At 45.1% G+C, this 17001-nt stretch overlaps 1 pseudogene; it reads left to right on the forward strand.

Annotated features, from left to right (window-relative positions):
- LOC142191135 (uncharacterized) overlaps positions 1 to 17001 on the forward strand; it is a 91888-nt pseudogene that overhangs the window by 57664 nt on the left and 17223 nt on the right.

Here is a 17001-nt window from a genome sequence, read left to right on the forward strand (position 1 = left end):
CTGCCCCAGATTCATGTCCCCTCCATCTCTGCCCCAGATTCATGTCCCTCCATCTCTGCCCCCAGATTCATGTCCCTCCATCTCTGCCCCCAGATTCATGTCCCCTCCATCTCTGCCCCAGATTCATGTCCCCCATCTCTGCCCCCAGATACATGTCCCCACATCTCTGCCCCCAGATTCATGTCCTCTCCATCTCTGCCCCCAGATTCATGTCCCCCCCATCTCTGCCCCCAGATTCATGTCCCTCCATCTCTGCCCCCAGATTCATGTCCCCACATCTCTGCCCCCAGATTCATGTCCTCTCCATCTCTGCCCCCAGATTCATGTCCTCTCCATCTCTGCCCCCAGATTCATGTCCCCTCCATCTCTGCCCCCAGATTCATGTCCCCACATCTCTGCCCCCAGATTCATGTCCCCTCCATCTCTGCCCCCAGATTCATGTCCCCTCCATCTCTGCCCCCAGATTCATGTCCCCACATCTCTGCCCCCAGATTCATGTCCCCACATCTCTGCCCCCAGATTCATGTCCCCTCCATCTCTGCCCCCAGATTCATGTCCCCTCCATCTCTGCCCCCAGATTCATGTCCCTCCATCTCTTCCCCCAGATTCATGTCCCCTCCATCTCTGCCCCCAGATTCATGTCCCCCATCTCTGCCCCCAGATACATGTCCCCACATCTCTGCCCCCAGATTCATGTCCCCTCCATCTCTGCCCCCAGATTCATGTCCTCTCCATCTCTGCCCCCAGATTCATGTCTCCCCCATCTCTGCCCCCAGATTCATGTCCCTCCATCTCTGCCCCCAGATTCATGTCCCCACATCTCTGCCCCCAGTATCATGCCGTCCTCTCCTTCATCTGCCCCCAGTTTCACGTTCCAACTCAGTGTACACGTTACACTTACCTTCTCCTCGTTCCCTCGCCGCTCTCTCCCGCTGCTCTCTCTCTCGCGCACAGTTGTAGACGCGATGTGACGTCATCACATCGCGTCTACACAGCCAGTAGGCGGCGTGCAGCGGCGAAGCAAGGAGCTGAACTGTGACATACCTCCCTGGAACCGGGACCGCGGGACACGTCACCGGAATCGTGAATGTCCCACGGAAATCGGGACGGTTGGGAGGTATGAGCTCTGCTACATACACGTCACACACACAGCTCTGCTACATACACATCTTGCACAGCTCTGCTACATACACGTCACACACACACACAGCTCTGCTACACACACTTCACACACACAGCTCTGCTACATACACATAACACACACAGCTCTGCTACACACATGTCACACACACACATCTCTGCTACACACACATCACACACATCTCTGCTACACACACATCACACACACACCTCTGCTACACACACGTCACACACACACCTCTGCTACACACACATCACACACACACAACCCTGCTACATACACGTCACACACACAGATCTGCTACATACACATCACACACACAGCTCTGCTCTACACACGTCACACACACACAGCTTTGCTACATACACGTCACACACAGACAGCTCTGGTACATACACATCACACACACACAGCTCTGCTACATACACGTCACACACACACAGCTCTGAACATAAAAATCACACACACACAGCTCTGCTACACACGTCACACACACACAGCTCTGCTACATACACATCACACACACAGCTCTGCTACACACACACACAGCTCTGCTACACACACGTCACACACACACAGATCTGCTACACACACGTCACACACACAGCTCTGCTACACATACGTCACAAACACACAGCTTTGCTACACACACGTCACACACAGACAGCTCTGCTACATACACATCACACACACACACAGCTCTGCTACATACACATCACACACACACAGCTCTGCTACATACACATCACACACACACAGCTCTGCTACACACACGTCACACACAGGCAGCTCTGCTACATACACATCACACACACACAGCTCTGTTACACACACATCACACACACACAGCTCTGCTACACACACGTCACACACACACAGCTCTGCTACATACACATCATACACACACAGCTCTGCTACACACACGTCACACACACACAGCTCTGCTACACACACGTCACACACACACAGATCTGCTACACACATCACACACACACAACCCTGTTACATACACGTCACACACACAGATCTGCTACATACACGTCACACACACACAGCTCTTCTACACACACATCACACACACACAGCTCTGCTACACACACGTCACACACAGACAGCTCTGCTACATACACATCACACACACACAGCTCTGCTACATACACATCACAAACACAGCTCTGCTACATACATGTCACACACACAGCTCTACTATATACACGTCGCACACACAGCTCTGCTACATACACTTCAAACACAGCTCTGCTATATACACATCACACACAGCTCTGCTACATATATGTCACACATGGATGGCTCTGCAGTGACTTCTAATATCTGGTCATGTGATTCTTTGACTCCTCCCACACAGGTGACATCATCTCAGGTCCTGTGAGCAGACGGCTGCTGTACCCAAGGAGGTAAGTGCTCGCTCTCAGCCCTTCTCATACATTCAGTGGCCCCCACACACTATAATGTCCTAGTGGGTAGCACGGCTCATTCTACTAGAGCTGCTGGAGCCTCCTGGGCTGTTCGGCATCAGGTTTTGGTTCTTCCAGATCCAATTTGTGTTGCAACACCCCGGGGAGCACTGAACACCCCTCAGCCAGTACACTTGAGGCTGGTCAAATACTCCCAATGAGATTCTGTTCAGCCTATCACACACCTTATATACCCACCAAGCCGGCCCACAACAAGTCACTCCCTTCCTGAGCTACACGCTGCCGACGTCAGAAGTAGGAGGTGGTGATAATAATGGGACTCAACTCTTCTATTTATTCCATGGGATTCCGTGTAGTGATTACATTGTCTCATCTTCTCTCCATTCAGGTTCCTACAATATAGAATCCTCTCTGTATCTTCTATAGAAGAGAATATTCCTGATTGATCCATCAAGGATGGAAAGAGACAGGAACAAGATGGCGGAAAGTCTATTAAATCTCACCCTAGAGATCATCTACCAGCTTACTGGAGAGGTGAGAGATTCTGATGATGTCATCATGACATCATTCTTATCTACAGTAATAACAGATGATATGACTGGAGAGGTGATGGACTCTGGACATGTATGTAGTGAGATTTATTAATGTGTCTCCCCATAACCAGGATTACACAGTAGTGAAGAAGACCTCTAGTGGGCGCTGTCAGGCTCCTGTGTATGATGGATATGGAGGAACCCTGAGCCCAATCCTGGGGCCTCCACCTCACCCCCTGATACAGGAGGAGATCAATGGACAGAAGATCCTAGGACTCACCCACAAGATGCTGGAGCTGCTGACTGGAGAGGTGACACTGCTGGGAATGCTGGGACATTATACAGTAACTGGAGGGGTCGGGGTGATGACTGTATCATTGTGTTGTCAGGTTCCTATAAGGTGTCAGGATGTCGCTGTCTATTTCTCCATGGAGGAGTGGGAGTATTTAGAAGGACACAAGGATCTGTACAAGGAGGTGATGATGGAGGACCAGCAGCCCCTCACATCAGCAGGTAATAGACATGACTATATACACATGGACTTCCATTATTTGTATGTACAGAATGAATTCAGTCCCTGTCTGTGTTTCCTACAGGTAGATCCAGTAAGAGGACAACACCGGAGAGATGTCCCAGTCCTCTTCTTCCACAGGATGATGATCAGGTAGATGGAGATATTCCCTATGATGTGTAGACGGGCTGTGAAGTCCTTGTGGTCAGTCTTGTTGTATCCAGCAGTATTATATGGTTATATACATGGGCGGTGTCATTGAGCCGCCATCTAATATGTTTATCCGGTTTCTCACAGACCTGCAGCTACTGTCAGGACATCTTTCATCTTCATGCGGATTAATGATCTAGAACATTCTCTGTGACTTCCCCATTTGTCCGGTGACTTTTACATTATTTGTTTCCCAGATTTTCCATCAGGATAAAGATGTGAGCGACATGAATGCTATATCTATGAGAATAAAGGAAGAGCCCTATGTGAGTGGTGATGAGGAGTGTGAGGAGGACATTCCTACAGGGACCCGCCCAGGTGAGGAGTCACCACTATATAAAGCACAGAAGGGTCACTGATTCTATTCAGACATTGTTTAGACTATTTGTTGTTCCCCGATTCAGGTAAAATACTAATAATACCTGAATATAAATGTGATACCGCTATAGGGGGTAATAAATGTAGTATAGAATAGAACGGACAGCAGGAATATGGACTTGACATCGATGTGAACGAGGCAAATTTCTTCCTCACCGGCTGTCAGTCCTCGTGAAGGGAAAGAATTTACCAGAATTATATAGCAGATTATTTCAGGTAGCGGAAAAATAATCCTCCAGCTCGATCTTCAGGCAGATTCCACCTCAGAGCTCTATGGAAATAAATGGGAGGTGGAAAATCCAGCCTGGCCAGTAAGGAATCTGATGAACTTATCTCATTTGACAGCGGTTCATATAAAGGGACGCCTGAATGTCCTGTTGGATCGGCTGAGCAGAGGCCTCATGACATCAGGCGAGTGGTCCCTTAATCAGGACGTCTTCCTTCATCTCACCGGGATGTGGGGTTTCCCCGAGGTGGATCTGATGGCCACCGAATACAACACCAAGCTGAGGAGGTTTTGTTCCCTCTACCAGGAGAACAACTTCTTGGCGGTAGATTCCCTGTCAATACCTTGGAGGTTCAGACTGGCCTACATCTTCCCTCCAATCCCCATGATACTGAAGGTATTGGCAAAAGTTAGTCAGGACCAGACCTCGGCAATTGTGATCATGCCGTTCTGGCCAAAAAGGGCATGGTTTACCCACCTCATTCTAAATGAGTCAAGGGACATACTGGAGGCTTCCACCGATTCAGAACCTGGTAACACTAAGCAATTAGTTCTGCCAGGACTTGAACAAATTCAGCCTCACTGCCTGGAGGTTGATCACTCCATATGCGGAAACAAAGGATTATCCCAGGCTGTCCAGAGGACACTAGCGGAGTCCACCAACCGGAGCTACCACAGGATTGGACGTATCTTTCAAAGTTGGTGTTCTGACAAGCAGTTGAAGATCTCTGCTATGGAGTCAGTCTTGGAGTTTTTACAGAATCGTCTGGACAGCAGCCTTAAAAATACATGTCTCTGCTCTCTCCACTCTACTAGGGACACGATTATCACAGAATCCTCTGGTTATGCAGTTTCTAAAAGGGGCCTCTATGCTCGGCTCTCAGGTGCACACCCCTATCCCACAATGGGACTTGACTTCAGTCCTTCAGGGGTTATGCGATCCTCCATTTGAACCTCTACGGGAAGTGGATTTAAAGTACATTTCCTATAAGGTATCCTACTTGCTGGCTATAACCTCAGCTAAAAGAATTAGTGAGCTCCAGGCCTTGGCCGCCTAAAAGCCATACCTATCCTTCTTTCTTGATAGAGTCCAACTTAGATTTGTTCGGGGGTTTTTGTCAAAGGTTCCTTCCTTTCAGAACATTATTCAGGTCATATTTGTACCATCTTTTTTCCCCCTCCCCCACTTCTGAGGAGGAGGAGAGGTTATATTCTTTAGACCTGGTAAGGGCTCTCCGAATTTATCTGGACTGAACTTCTTCTTTCAGGAGATCGTAGAATCTGTTGGTTAACACCAGTCCCTGAGTTTGTACGTGCCCATTCCACTAGGGCAGTATCAACGTTCCGATAGACGTTCTCTCTCCTTTGACCAAATTTGCTCAGCAGCCACTTGGATTTCCCACTTAACGTTTGCAAGACATTATAGATTGGACTGACGCAGTTCAGAGGCAGTTGCATTTGGCCATTCGGTCTTATCATCTACATGCCAAGAGGTCCCTCCCTAGGGGATTATACTCGCTAGTTCCCCAATCTTGTGCTGCTGTTGGACGTAGGGGGAATGGAGGATTATGTAGATAATCTGTTTTCCCTTAGTCCAAACAGCAGCACAAGGCTCCCTCCCATTTATTCTTTGTATGATTATTATTTTTTGTGTTGTGCTGCTGTTTGGACTAAGGGAAAACAGATTATCTATATAATCCTCCATTCTTCTGAATTCCTGAAGCAGCTTTTACAAATGTCACTGTGTAAACCTCACCTTAGACCCCAATCACACTATGGAATCCGGACTAGAAAATCTGGTCTGTACATCAGTCACATTTCCCAGCCTGAACTCTGTCCACACACCAGGACTCCCTGTATCTTAGTGATCTATGACGCTAGGAGTCCCTGCTTCCTTGTGACTCCACAGACCCTACTACATACTGTATGGGACAGCAGATCCGCGGTCAGTTCAGGCTGGGAAATCCTGCAGATGTGGTTTGGATTCTATTGTGTGTATGGGGTGTAATACAGTAAGATTTATGGCATCCTACAGTATTATTCCACATAAGTGGCCATATTTAAGCAGCCAGGGATTGTGTTCACCTCTACAGTGACCTAGAGCAGTGGTGGCGTCTCCTGCCCCGCTTCATTACTAGTCACTATCACTGACCTCCGTCTCCTGGGAAGAATATGCAAATCTGACTTCCATGATGTAATTAGGAAGACAGAGTCTCAGTCAAACAAACCTATAGAGGGCGCTCCCTTTAACATCATGCCGACCTTCTCAGAGGCCTTTGTTTGCAATGATGTTGGGATTATACCAGATACATCTTCTCAGCCAAGGACAGCTGTTTCTATGTATTTGCATCTCATCAGCTTGGTGCAGTGAGGACTGATCTGACAGAGGTGAGTGGCTTAGGTGTGCATACTTGAGGCATTGGCATCCTAATTACATCATGGAAGTCAGATTTGCATATTCTTCCCATGTTCCTTTGCACAGTGGAGCGCTCATGGCTTAATAAGACTCCACACACCTAAATGGTGGTTCTCTCCTTATGGAGTGACGATCTCCGTCTCAACACAGTGAATACTAATGAAGTAGGCCGCACTGCCGTCGTTTGCTGGCTGTGCCACTGACTTCACTTCTTCACACGGTCTGAAGCGTCTCAGGCAGCGGCAGCTCAGTGGGGAATATACTTATAAGGTTATGTTATACAATAATAGTAACATCAGTTTTCTTCTTCTCAGATGACTGTACCAGGAGCTCAGAGGGACATCTGATATCTACAGATTATAAAGCAGAGGATCATGGTATCACACAAGATCCATATGAAGAGCATGTCATTACCCCAAATATACTCCCAGCCCCTCAAGAGAAAGATCTTTCTCCTAATTCATCACAACCTGTTAAGCAAAATGAAAATTTCAGAAGGGGTGTTGAACATCAGAGAACTCACACAGGAGAGAAGCCATATTCATGCTCAGAATGTGGGAAATGTTTTGCTTATAAATCAGACCTTGTTAGGCATCAAAGAATTCACACAGGGGAAAAGCCATATTCATGTCCACAATGTGGGAAAAGTTTTATCTTTAAAACAGAACTTACTAAGCATCAAAGAATTCACACAGGGGAGAAGCCATATCCATGCCCAGAATGTGGAAAATGTTTTACTTTTAAATCAGACCTTGTTAAGCATCAAAGAATTCACACAGGGGAGAAGCCATATTCATGTCCACAATGTGGGAAAAGTTTTATCTTTAAAACAGAACTTACTAAGCATCAAAGAATTCACACAGGGGAGAAGCCATATTCATGCCCAGAATGTGGAAAATGTTTTACTTTTAAATCAGACCTTGTTAAGCATCAAAGAATTCACACAGGGGAGAAGCCATATTCATGCCCACAATGTGGGAAAAGTTGTATCTTTAAAACAGAACTTACTAAGCATCAAAAAATTCACACAGGTGAGAAGCCATATTCATGTCCAGAATGTGAGAAATGTTTTACTTATAAATCAGACCTTGTTAAGCATCAACGAATTCACACAGGGGAGAAGCCATATTCATGCTCAGAGTGTGGGAAATGTTTTGCTCGGAAATCACATCTTGTTGAACACCAAAAGATTCACACAGGAGAGAAACCATATTCATGCCCACAATGTGGGAAATGCTTTATTTCTAAAACAGAACTTGTTAAGCATCAAAGAATTCACACAGGGGAGAAGCCATATTCGTGCCTACAATGTGGAAAATGTTTTACTTATAAGTCAGACCTTGTTAGGCATCAAATAATTCACACAGGAGAGAAGCCATATTCATGTCCAGAATGTGAGAAAAGTTTTACCTATAAATCAAACCTTGTTAATCATCAAAGAATTCACACAGGAGAGAAGCCAAATTCATGCCCAGAATGTGGGAAATGTTTTATCTCTAAAACAGAACTTGTTAAACATCAAAGAACTCACACTGGGGAGAAGACATATTCATGCCCAGAATGTGGGAAATGTTTTATTCAGAAATCAGATCTTGTCAGACATCAGAGAATTCACACAGGAGAGAAGCCATATTCATGCCCAGTATGTAGGAAATGTTTTGCTCAGAAATCAGTTCTTGTTAGACATCAGAGAATTCACACTGTGGAGGAGCAGATTTTAAGTGGATTGTCAACCTGAAGTCATTGATCCGTCTATGTATAAAGAAGGAATTTACATTCACTGTTTTTTAGATTAATTAATTTATTTTACTTTAACCCCTTCATTTATTCTCACGTACAGGTATGAGTGAGAATGTGAATAGTTACCACATCTCCAAATACACATACGTGATGGTGATCGAGCGGGCTCAGAATCAGATCTCGTACGATCACAGTGGGAGCCGAGCTGTATCTGCGAACCAGACTCCAGTTGCAACAGTAGGGACAGTGATAGCACTGATCCTCTCTGTTTAACCCTTAAGATACCGTGATCAATAGTGGCCGCAGCACCTTAAAGAGGACCTTTCATCAGATCGGGCACAGGCAGTTCTATATACTGCTGGAAAGCTGACAGTGCGCTGAATTCAGCGCAATGTCGGCTTTCCCGATCTGTGCTCGGTGTAAAGCGCTATCGGTCCCGGTACTGTAGCACTTTAGTGTCAGAAGGGCGTTTCTGACACTTAGCCAGGGACGCCCTTCTGCCCAGCAGCGCCTATCACGCTGTACTGTGTGAGCGGGGAGGATCGCCCCCTCCCTCTGCTCACACAGCTTGTCCATAGACGAATGTTATCAGGAGCGGGAGGGGGGAGTTCCTCCCCGCTCACACTGTACAGCACGATAGGCGCTGCTGGGCAGAAGGGCGTCCCTGGCTAACTGTCAGAAACGCCCTTCTGACACTAAAGCGCTACGGTACCGGGACCGATAGCGCTTTACACCGGGCACAGATCGGGGAATTCAGCGCACTGTCAGCTTTCCAGCAGTATATAAAACTGCCCGTGCCCAATCTGATGAAAGGTCCTCTTTAAGTGTTTGTTACTGACACTGGATGCCTCGGACACCATCGGAAGCAGGTTTTAGCTGTACAGTGAGCATATTTAACCCCCAAGTGTTACTTTAATTAATTTTCCAGAAATGAATACGCAGCTCATGGTGGAAGATGAAAATTACAATTTTTTCAGGAATACGTCATTTCAGTGTGTAATATGTTATACCCGGCTTGTATCAGAGATGAATGTTCCAAATGGCTGGGATATCCACTTAACAGTTTTTGGATTTTGTGTCTCTGCTGACATAAGCTGGGTACAACATATCAGGCACTGAAATGACATATCTCTGGAAAACTTGCAATTTTCTCTTTTTATTGTCAGATGTGCATTCATTTCTGCAAATGAAATTAATGTCACATTCAAAGTTTAAAAATGCTCACTACCACACTTGATGCATCCTTTGAGGGGTGTGGTGTCCAAAGTAGGGTTAGGTGTGTGCAGGTTCTATCTTACTGTCAATTCAGGGGCTCTTCAAAAGTGGCATAATGTCCAGAAACCAAACTGTGCTCCAAAAACTAAATTTAGTGCTGCTTCCCTCCTGTGCCCAAACAGCAGTTGATACCCACAAATGATAGTAAGTACATTATCCTGGGTACACCAGTGTCATACATGTGGGCCTAAACTGCCATTTGGGCACACAACAGGGCACAGATGTGAAGAAGCAGTATGTGCTTTTGGACAGCTGATTTAGATTGTTGGTTATTGGACGCCATGTCACATTTGTAGAGAATCTAAAATTTCCCCTACAAAATGTGGTCACTTCTTGGGGAATTTCAATTTACTGGCATCTCTAGGGCTCTGCAAAAACAACATGGTGTCAGGAAACCCTTCCAAATCTGTACACCAAAAGCTAAACAGCGCCGAACTCCTTCCCTTCTGAGCTCTGCTGTGTGCCCAAACAGCAGTTTACACCCACATATATAACTTCTATCTACCTGGAATAGCCCACCAAATAGTTTTAAGAGTGCAGGTCTCTGATGACACAAACCGAGTGCAGCATATTGGGTAGAAAAATGGTATATTTCTTTAAAAATTGTAATTTTTACATTGTACATTAAACACTCTTAGGCTCAAAATGATAATACCCCTTGATTCATTCCTTGACGGGTGTAGTTTCTAAAATGGGGTCACTTTTGAGGGGTTTCCATTGTATTGATACTTTAGGGCTCTGCAAATGCGACGTGGCACCTGAAAACTATTTCTGTAAAATCTGCCCTCTTTCCATTCCAAGTCCCACCATGTACCCATACAGCAGATTATGACCATATATGGGGTTTTGCTGCGTTCAGGAGAAATTGTGTAACAAACTTTGGGGAGCTTTTTCTCCCTTATCCTCTATCCTTATCCTTCTCCCTTATCCTTGGACTAAATCCTTATCCTTGGACTAAATTGACGGTTTATTGAAAAAAAAAAAAAAAAAATTTTTTTCATTTTAATGTCCCAGTGTTAATAAAATCTGTGGAAAAGCTTTAGGGTCAAACTGCTCATTATATCCCTTGATTTGTTCTGTGAGGGTTATAGTTTCCAAAATGGGGTCACTTTTGAGGGGTTTCCATTGTATTGGTACTTTAGAGGCTCTGCTAATGCGACATGGCACCCAAAATCTAATCCAGTCAAATCTGCCCTCCAAAGGCCAAATAGCGCTCTTTCCATTCTGAGCCCCACCATGTTCCCATACAGCAGTTTATAACCACAAATGAGGTATTGCCATGTTCAGGAGAAATTGTGGAACAAACTTTGGGGGGCTTTTTCTCCTTTATCCTCTTATAAAAATAATTTTTTTGGGACTAAATTTACGGTTTATTGGAAACAAAGTAATTTCTCATTTTCACATCTCAATGTTAATAAAATCTGTGAAACATATCCCTTGATATGTTCTGTGAGGGGTGTAGTTTCCAAAACGGGGTCACTTTTGAAGGTTTCCATTGTCCTGGTACTTTAGGGGCTCTGTAAATGCAACATGTTACCTGAAAACTATTCCAGCAAAATCTGCCCTCCATAATCTAAATATCGCTCTTTCCATTCCAAGCCCCACCATGTACCCATAGAGTACACTGTAACCGTATATGGGGTTTTGCCGTGATCAAGAGAGATTGTGTAACAAACTGGGAGGGGGGGGCTTTTTTAACCCCCCTGTGAAAATGAAAAATTTGGTAAAAAAGTGACATTCTATTAATTTTTCAATTTACACATCCCAATGTTAATAAAATCTGTGAAAAGGCTGCTGGGTCAAAATGCTCACCATACTTCTTGATAAATTCTGTGAGGGGTGAAATTTCCAAAATGGGGTCACTTTTGAGGGCTTTCCTTTGTACTGGTACTTTATGGGCTCTGCAAATGAGACATGGAACCCAAAAACTATTCCAGCAAATCTGTTTTTCATACCCCCAGAGTTGCTCCTTTCCTTCCGTGTGCTGCCATGTGCCCAAACCTAAGATTACAGAACATGTGGGGTGTTTTTGTGCTCAGGAGAAAATGTACTACAAGATGTGTTTTGCCCTTTGACACTTCGTGTTTGTGTTAATTTTAGGGCTAAATAAATGTGTTATTGAAAAAAAAAATGAAATGTCTAAATTTCACCTCCATATTGTTTTTATTTCTGTGAAGTGCTTAAAGGGTTAAAAAAAATGCTGTTTTGAATTATATGAGGAGCGCAGTTTTGAAAATGAGGTGATTTATGGGGGTTTCTTCAGAATTGAAGTGGTCCCTAAAAAATTAGTTTGGGAAATTTTCTTATAAATCTGGAAAACCGCTGTTACACTTGTAAGATATATAATGTCCAAAATACATTAAAGGACAATTAAAAAAATGATCCGCTATAAATCAGAGATATGGTGGATAATATTTATTCATGTATTTGTGTGATATGACTATCTGCTTGAAAAGCAGTGAATTTCACATTTTGAAAATTGTGATTTTTTTATTCCAAAATTCCTATTTTTTTTTATAAATAAATATAAAAATATTTATCAATATTTCTCACTAACATGAAGTACATCGTGTCACAAGAAAACAATCTCAAAATCATTTATGTAAATTAAATCGTCTCAAAGTTATTACTAGAGATGAGCGAATACCTTGCTCCATAGGAATGAATGGAAGCGGCCGGCGCGCGGTCGGCACTTAACCCCTTGGTGTTCGGCCGCTTCCATTCATTCCTATGGAGCAACTAGAGTTTCGAATACTATTCGCTCATTCAATGACTAGAACACCCGGAAGATCAAATGTAAACCAGCTCTGATTCTCTATGTGGGCGGGAACCTTTTGTTTTCTAATAGACAAACATAAGTTACTGCCCAAATGGAGAATTGAAGCTAATTTACATATAATCTTCTCAGGCGTTTATGTGGATAGAGGCCAGAAGAAGTGGGGGTTTTTTTTAGCACAAAACGGCCATTGCCAGGGGTGTAACTAGCAAAGACTGGGCCTAACAGCAAATATTTTACTTGGGAGGCCCCCACATGGCATACCGCCTTCTTTACACACACTATAATGTCCCATACTGGTCCCTCCACATACAGCATAATGTTCCATAGCAGCCTCTGTACAGTATCATGTCCCATTGTGGCCCCAACAGTGTTCGTATAAGTATTGAAAAAAATTTCGGTTCAGCAGAACTCAAAGTTTTTGGGAGACATCATCCACAAACTATTATTATATAGATCAGCAGTGGCATAACTAGGAATGGCGGGGCCCCGTGGCGAACTTTTGAAATACCCCCCCCCAACCCCGACACCGAAGAGGTGCGCTCTATTATGCCACGTAGTGGCCCTTTGCACACAGTATTATACCCCGTAGTGGCCCCTGTACACAGTATTATGTCCCTCAGTGGCCCCTGCACACAGTATTATACCCCATAGTGGCCCCTGCACACAGTATTATACCCCATAGTGGCTCCTGCACACAGTATTATGTCCCTCAGTGGCCCCTGCACACAGTATTGTACCCCATAGTGGCCCCTGTACACAGTATTATGTCCCTCAGTGGCCCCTGCACACAGTATTATACCCCATAGTGGCCCCTGCACACAGTATTATGTCCCTCAGTGGCCCCTGCACACAGTATTATGTCCCATATTGGTCCCTGCACACAGTATTATGTCCCATATTGGTCCCTGCACACAGTATTATGTCCCACTGTGGACACTCATAAACAATTATTATACTCTGGGGTCTTTTTCCCGGCATTGAAGTAGTCCTTCTTCAATGACATCAGATGTCACATGACCTGGGACGCAGGCCAGGGGTCATGAGACGTCAGACGACTAGGCCGAAGCCTGCCCGGATCGTGGAGAGGTAAGTAACAGTGGTTTTATGTTTCTTACCTCTCACGGGCCGCCGATCATTATTCTCGGGGGTCCGAAAAGACCCCCGAATATAATGTTAGCAGCGGTAGCGGCTGTCACCAGGCCCCTAATGTCCCGGGCCCTGTGGCAGCTGCCTCTACTGCTACGGCGGTAGTTACGCCACTGTAGATCAGAGTCCCAGGGGAGTTGACAAACATAAAAACCAGTGGCACTCAACTCTCCTGAGCTCCGCTGTCCTCCTCTTCAATGACATCACAGACGTGGTTTACACAGGCATCATTATGTGTCTCAATGCCAGTCTGACCCACATGATGTCTGTGATGTCACTACAGAGGCCAAAGACTGCATGGGTTCACGCCGGAGCACAGGAGAGGTAAGTAACACTGGTAACGTTGGTCCTGAATCTCATTCCGTACTATTACGGCAGATGTTGGCAAGGGGTTTAAGAGTATTTCAGGGCCAAATTGATTTCCCATACCAATGACATCCCCAGGAACCCCCTGTATGCAGTGGAATGGGCCGCTGAACTTCTACTATTACAGCAGAAATTCTAAGATGTTGCAACGTAAAGTAAAACTAAAAACTTTCCTATATCTTAACAGAACAAACTCCTAAAATATAATTGTTACCTCCACATCTGGAGCTTAAAATGATCCTGATATTTAGCATACAAGGAAAAGGTCTCAAAAAGAACTGAAAATCAACAACAAAATGGGAATAAAAGGCCATCAGACACTTTTGTGTACCCGAAAAGGCAACCGATGAAAACTCCAAGTCATCCCACTCCTTCCTCCCCTCCCCCGTCCTTCCTCTATCCACACATCACAGTTATTCCCAAGGCGGGTAAGGATCACCTGCTCTGCCCTAGTTAATGGCCGATTTCCCTAATCAACACCTGATGCGAAGCTCTATGCCAAATTGATAGCCAACCGATTGAGTCAACACATGGAGGATCCTATAAATCTTGATCAGGTGGGAATTGTCCCTTATATGGAAGCCCGAGATAATACAGTAATGGCCTTCTCCGCGATCCATCACACTCAGTGTTCTCGGACTCTTATGATGCTGCTTTCTCTGGATGCGGTGAAAACTTTTGATAGAGTTGACTGGAGGTTCCTGGAGGACACCCTTATACAGATAAGTATTGCCCCACAATGCTCACCCATACTCGCTCTGAGTTGATGGTATACTCTCTTCCCCTTTCACTATTCATAGCAGTACCCGGCAAGGCTGTCCCCTATCCCCAATGCTACATGCTGTGACAATTAGGGATAACCCAGATATCCACGGTCTCCGTGTCCATGATCTGCATTTAATAATCTGAGCATGTGCAGATGATGTCCTGTAGTAATTATAAAATTAATCTTCCAAAAGCCCCGCCCCCAGGGTTTCATTACCTATGTCTGTACTCAGTAATCTCCGATCCGCCTTTCCCTTTACATGGTCCTCAAATGTGATCAAATACCTGGGCCCTGGGTGTGCAGCTTCCTACTATCTTATCTGGTACGTACTCGCTGAACTTCCTCCCGATTCTGCGCACTCTCCAGACGGATCTTGCTCACTGGGATACCAAAGGTTTTTCCTGGCTAGGTCGCACCAACCTACTGAAGATGAATGTACTCCCCCGCCTTCTCTACCTCTTTCAATCTGTCCCCATAATATTACCTAAGCATTTCCTAGCCACATTCCTGAACATTTTCACTAGGTTTATCTGGACATCAAAGCTCCTGCAAATCGTGAGAAGTACTATTGTTAGGCCCACACGGGAAAGGGGGAGAGTTTGGTGGTCCCTGGTTGCTCTAGTTACTTCATGGCCGCAGTCACAGCTCCAATTCTTGACTCCTTAATGATGGTCCTATGACCCTAGTCTTGGGCAACCCGGACTTTCCTGCTGCATTTCACTCCTCTTTCCTCTCTCACACTGTGGGTCAACCTACCCTAAGATTCCATCGGGTTATATTGGTCTCTTTCCCCACTGTGAGTTACTCGCTACGAGCCTAGACCCTGACTCCATTGCCTCTCACTTGCAGAATACCCAGCTTTCCCATTTTTATATTACTTTTTTTCCAACTACAAGATTTCACGGGTAGGAAAGGGAATTGGGTTCTTGTTCTTGGCAGACACATGAACTTTGGCTCTCCAGGCGTGCCATAAGTTCTCTATATCTTGCAAGGCACAGGAAACAAACTATAAGATCCTCTCCCGATGGTACAGGTTCCCTTCTGTCCTTCATGAGGTTTACCCTTCCGCTGTAACACCGCCTGGGACACAATGGTGCACATCTGGAGGGGATCTACACTCCTAAGCCACCTTTTGGTCGGACGCCTCTCATATTATTCAGATGGTCACTGGCATTGTTTTGGAAGATGACCCTGCTCCTCTCTATCTTCCCCTGTAAGTTTAAGAATTAGAGCCCCTTCACACGGAGTAAACGCGCGTGTATTTTGGCAAAATACACGTGTAAAAATCCGACTCCCATTGACTTCAATGGCATTTTCTTTTACACGTGTAAAAAAACACGTCAAAATACACGTCAAAATACACGCGCGTTTACCTCGTGTGAAGGGGCCCTTATAACCACAAGCTACTGGGTTTCCTATTAGTAGCGGCGAGAACCGTTATCCCTAGATTGTGGCAATCCACAACGCCCCGAGCATGGAAAATTTGCTCACAGAATTGAAACAACGCTGTAGAGCCCACCAGCAGACGCGGCTCTTAATATTCTGCTGAATTCCAGACTGTCTTCCCCTCTGTGTAATTTGATTTTCTATTTCCCCCCATTTTGTTTCTTTCTTTTCTGTATTGACATGCTGTTTGTTTGTCTTTGTTCTTGTTCCTGAATTGAGTATTTGACTCTGCTATGGTTTCCGTGTCTCCCGGATGTTCATCGCTACCACCCACCTGCCATCTTTTGTTCTCCCCCCACAGGCACCAGTTATTGTTGATACCTTGTTTGACTTGTTTTTTGTGATTTGTGTGTTTTTTTTAAATTTCTTATCTATTATAAGCTTTTCCATATCAGGCAAGTAGGACACATGACTTTACCATGTGATCTTCCAGACGGTTGGTCTCAGGTTGTGTCATTTATTAGAGATGAGCGAACACTAAAATGTTCGAGGTTCGAAATTCGATTCGAACAGCCGCTCACTGTTCGAGTGTTCGAATGGGTTTCGAACCCCATTATAGTCTATGGGGAACATAAACTCGTTAAGGGGGAAACCCAAATTCGTGTCTGGAGGGTCACCAAGTCCACTATGAC

Source organism: Leptodactylus fuscus, chromosome 1 (assembly GCF_031893055.1).
Source record: "Leptodactylus fuscus isolate aLepFus1 chromosome 1, aLepFus1.hap2, whole genome shotgun sequence".
NCBI classification, from domain to species: Eukaryota; Metazoa; Chordata; class Amphibia; order Anura; family Leptodactylidae; genus Leptodactylus; species Leptodactylus fuscus.